Genomic DNA, 5,159 nt, shown 5'->3' with positions numbered 1-5,159 from the left:
CTGAAGAGGGATGGGAAATAAGCACAGGGGAAAAAAAAAAGAATCAAACCATAGAGAGCAAACAGCCCTTTACTCCACATACACTGCTCTTGTCCTCAGGCAAATCATGAAACACACACCAGGAGACCATAACTTTTCAAGAATACGGGGCAGGCTGCTCTAAAATCTCTCCCACTCAGCATCCACCTTGCTCTCTTCTTTTGTCATTGGTTCAGATCAGTCTGTTTGGTGGCAACTCATTTGTTTAGGTCCTGTCCATTCTCAACCCACACGGTTCTTGCTTTCCTCTGCCCCTTCACCAATGCCAGGTTTAATTCTCAATAGTATCCTCTTCATTCCACAACAGTGATGCTCTGACTTTACAGCTGTTTCCAGTATTCATTTATCTCAAGGAATTCTCCTTAAAATTTTCACTCATGGAATGTTGCTGAATTAAGTACCCTTACATTTTTCTTTTTCTTGGGATTAAAGAAGTGGGGAAATAAAACATTTTTCTTCAGTTTAGACTCCACTACTTGAATGATCATCAATTTCCTAATCATAAAATGTAGACAACATAATCAATCCCCTTTACCCCACATTGGTAAGGATCCATGGAGATCATGGATGCTCTCAGGATAGCACACTGTCTATGTACATAGTAAATAGCAACAGATATGTCAGTTATGGATAACACAGCATTAAACTAGGCTGTCATCTATCTACCCACTCTCTAAATTCACAGTCTTTGCCGATGCTCTCTGAGGTGGGGTAAGACAGAACTTGGACAGATATGTCACTATGACACTAGACAATGCCTGTGTGAACCTGGCATTCTCTGACTCCATGAAACAAGCCCCTGTTGTTGTTGTTGTTTTTTTTTATTTCTCTACTCCAGCTTCCTGAACACTCCCTACCACCCACGGCCTAGAAGCAGATCTCAGTTCCCACTTCTCTTGGTAACCATCCCCTCTCCTTGAAGTGCCGTCATGTTCACCTGATATAGTCTTCTGAAGCATGTGGATGCAGCATTTAGAGTACACACTTTACCCACCCCACCCCCCATTTCACTGTATCCTGTTCTTTCGCCCTCCAGTTCACCACACATTTTTTTTTCATATCCCAATCTCTCTGCCTCATCTGCTATCCCTGGCCCTCTTTTCTTACTTTGCTCTCCTAAGTCCATTGACTTTATCTCCTCAGCCAGGACTTAGGAAACTTGCCCCTAACTCTGACCACCTGCTTCTTCCATTTACTCTGGCCAAGAGGACTTCTAAGAATACAGAAAATGAGCCAGAGAATTGGCAATGATGATAACAGGTAGAGTTCTGGGCATCCTCTAGTTTCTATTACTGGAAACACTTCGGCGGCATGAGAGCCATGGCTTTCTGAAGCCATTAACAGGATTCTACCCTTGAGCACCTGCTGCTCTTCACTTTGAGTGTTGGTCCCATAACTTAAATGGCAAACACAGGGCATCACACACACACACACACACACACACACACACACACACACACACCCTTGGTTGAAACCAAAAGACTCCAGAAAATACACCTCAGAAGTTATCCCTAGCAACACCCCCCTCTTCTGTTGTCCTGGTCACATCATCTTACATTCATAAGTGTTTACCGTGGTGAAACCTCTAAGGCCTTGTGTACAAAACCACCTTATGACTACGTTCACTGTGGAATGTCAGCCAACATCTTTTTAAGATTGACAGAATCCAAAAAGCCTGAGAATGTGTTCAACTTCTCAGCACCCACAAACAGTTTGTACAGACACCACTTAAGCCCTGAATAACTGACATACCCATAGATTTACAAATGTGAAGATGTTTCTTCTACTCAAGTAACTCCCCCAAATGTCATGAATTTGAGGGTCTTCCAGCTCACTGTAACTTCTACAAGCTCTGGAACTGCCTTCATTGTGTTCTACAGCAAATGCTTCCTTATTCTTTTATTTATTTAGGCTTGTTAATTACTATTTTTCTAACTCTTTGACATTCAAAAAGAAAACTGTTTTCCTTTCAATTGGCTACTAGTTACCTTACTATCCTAGAGAGACAGAAAGAAGGAAAGGGGGAAGGGAGGGAGAGAGGTAAGTAGGCAGTGAAGCAGGGAGGCATGGTGGGAAAGGGGAGATAGAGAAAAGAAAGTGAAAGAAAGAAAGAAAGAAAGAAAGAAAGAAAGAAAGAAAGAAAGAAAGAAAGGAAGGAAGGAAGGAAGGAAGGAAGGAAGGAAGGAAGGAAGGAAGACAGAAAGAAAAGACAAATTGTAAACCCACCAAACCATTTTTTCAAACAAACCAAGCTGATTTAAAATCTCTCTTTCTCCAGGTATTCTTCTTAGGAGAATCAAGCAGACTTTATGCAAGAGACCTTCTTAACACCATTAAACTAATAGGATTTGCAGGGCACCTATTCTTGCTTCTATGTTCCCAAATACCAACAAGCATTCCCTCTTCCCTTCCTACCCAACAACAACAAGGCTGCTTTCCTTTCTAGATGCTAATTTCTGCAACTGTGTTAGGGTGGTACCTGAACCAAATTTGGGAGAAGGGCAGAGAGGGACAAAATTAAAACATAAAAAGGTGATAGAATCAGAAAAACCAACACCAAGAAACACGTACATCAACTCAACGCACACCATTTATCCAGTCCCTGTGGACTGCTCAAACACTCTGAAAATGCATGCCATCTGAATGTTGGGAGAGGCAACAATACAGACCGGCTCATCAGCTGTTCGCAAAGGAGAGGAACGGTGAGGCTGGGATCAGGCAAAACGAAAATGATGCTGAATCTAAACCCCACCTCGTTGGGGGAACGACATCTTTAATTGCGCCCTAGCCTCCAGACCTGGGTTCCCGCTCTGGCACATTAAGCAGGGCGCACTCGCCCCATCCCCTGGGTTGCCCCTGGAGCGCCGCGTAGCATCTGCACCTCCCTTCTCCCACCTCCTGGTTTATTTTTAACCGCCTTCCATTCATGTCCTTCTGTCACATTCTCAATATTATTTATTCCTCAAATGTCCACAGTTTCTCAACAGCCAAAAGAGTAAGGTGAAGGAAAGATAAGAAAGATCTCATACTTACCATTCCCAGCAAGTGCGAAAAATAAAAATAGACGAAAAAAATCCCCCCCGGTGATTTGTTTCCCCTTTTCCACGCTGCAACAGCTGGAGGAGGGGCAGAATCATTGGGGGTGGGGGCGCAGTACAAAAAAAATCGCTCAGGTTTGGCAGGTGGAGGATCCCAAATATCCACGGAACAAGTTCGGTTGTCTTGGCCAGGGGGCTAGGGGGTATTGCAGAGTCCTCGTTACTGGAGCCCAGAGGTGGAGATTGGGGACGCCCCAAGGTAGACCCCGGAGATTTCTGGTTCCTCTGGAGTTCGGCACAGCAGACATGGGCTGGGAACGGAAGTCAAGGTTCTCCGAAAAAGACTCAAAATCCTAGACAGCAGCGATCACTTGTTAAGCCTGCATTCCTTCTCCAGTATCCATCCCAGTCTTGCTCTCTAGCTGGCTGCAGGAGCAGCACACGCCTCCCCAGGCTGCCAGCGCGCACGGGCGGGGGCGGGGCCTGGCCGGGCCGAGGGTGTGGCCTTTGGGGCTGTCACTAGGGGTGCCTCCCCGCATGGCTGGGCGGGCACAGTCACGACGCTGCGACCCCACCCGTCGGCCCAGCCCCCACGACTGCTTAGCTTCTGGAAACTATCCCAGGAGCACTTGGGTATCACCCCCAAGCGAGGAGCAAATCCCGGAGGCAGATGTGTCCCGTAGGAACTGGAATAGAAGTCCAGGACCGACCACAGCACAGGTGCCACTAGAGACACTGGGAGAGAGGGACTTCGATGAAAGATGCAGTCCAGAAAATGGGGTGGATAGCTTGGGGCAGCTTCCCTTCTTACCCTGATCTTTTATCTCCCCAGACATTGGTCATCTGTTTACCCCTAGAGGTGTGGTAGTAGGGCTCAGGTGCATCTCTGGCCAGACTGCAGGTCCAGAAATCCTCCCCCTCCCCTCCCCGTGAGTACACCCCAACCTTAGTCTCAGCGTTCCTGGAACACTGAGAGTCTGCAGCTTCAGCTGCTGGCCCAGTTGGCACAGAGAAAGATCAACTTTACCCATGTATTAGACCATATGTTAGAGACTGGTCGAATATGAAGTCTGACCCCCGGCGAAGGCTACTGTGTACAGGAGGCTCAAGTCACAACAGGAGGGAGGCTGGAGGGTTATGGACAAACTGTTAAAAATGGCCTAGGCTGGAGCTTTTGAAAGGCTGAGTTGACCCCTCTGTGAAACTGTTGCTGCAAAGATAATTGAAGCTGAACTGGAGAGCCCATGTGGGCCATTGGAGAGGCTTTATATTAGTGCCCCAAACTTTACTGCCATCCACTTGTTTGTTTGTTTGTTTGTTTGTTTGTTTGTTTGTTTAAGTACTCCACATTTCCTATCCTATAAGCAACTAAGTGTGTCTCTAGGAAGGCAACCCCACCCCAGATAAACTTTAGGTGCTTTTTCATTAGTGGTTAGTTTGTGGATGTCTCTGGGACATAGATGTGGTATACAAGAAAGGTTAGCTCAGAGACCGGGCAGGGTGTAGTGGGAGGGGAATCAAGGTGATGGTCAGGTTTGGGTCTTGGGCCATCTCCCTCAGCACACCTTATGGTTTGAATAAGCAGTACGGTACACAGGTCCAGCTACGGGAGCAGATCAGTCCTGGGCTGGTCAGTTGGCACCTGGGTAGCTGTACTCTCCAGCAGCTTTGTTCATGGGCCCTATTGGGCTTCCTTCTTTTGTGATTCCTGATTAATTATTAAGGAAAATATTCCTGAGCTGAATTATAGATATGCCCCTGTGCACTGCACTCACCCTGTCGCTGCTGACGTGGGGAAAGACACCTGGAAGACTGCTTTAGTTGTTTAATTTTTAAAATAATGGGGTGGGGGCTGAAATGTAATTACTGAAGGGGAAACAAGCAAATAAGCTGTAATGTGGGATCTGGTTTTCCTATCTTCTTCCAGTCAGAGCACCTTGAGATTATGGCACAAACAAATTTATCCCAAACACCCTCCACAACCACCCCATCCCTGCCCCACCCCTACCCTGTAGGTGGAGGAACAGAGAAAAGTTCCTACAGGCACCTAGAGAAGCTACTTGTTCCAAGTCGTTCCAAATT

The 5,159-nt window shown here is 46.5% G+C and overlaps 1 protein-coding gene across 2 annotated transcripts in view; it reads right to left on the bottom strand.

Annotated features, from left to right (window-relative positions):
* The window catches only part of Kcna4 (potassium voltage-gated channel, shaker-related subfamily, member 4), a 36,216-nt gene extending 32,661 nt beyond the window's left edge, over positions 1 to 3,555 (bottom strand). The window contains exon 1 of one of the 2 annotated variants that reach the window (NM_021275.4): positions 3,073 to 3,555. The gene's annotated coding sequence lies outside the window, so the exon portion shown is untranslated. The other variant, XM_006498812.3, reaches the window with a different exon arrangement.
* Positions 3,556 to 5,159: the final 1,604 nt, after the last annotated feature.

Source organism: Mus musculus, chromosome 2 (assembly GCF_000001635.26).
Source record: "Mus musculus strain C57BL/6J chromosome 2, GRCm38.p6 C57BL/6J".
Classification (NCBI taxonomy): domain Eukaryota; kingdom Metazoa; phylum Chordata; class Mammalia; order Rodentia; family Muridae; genus Mus; species Mus musculus.
Note: the sequence above shows the minus strand (reverse complement) of the source record. Positions and strands in the feature narration are given on the sequence as shown.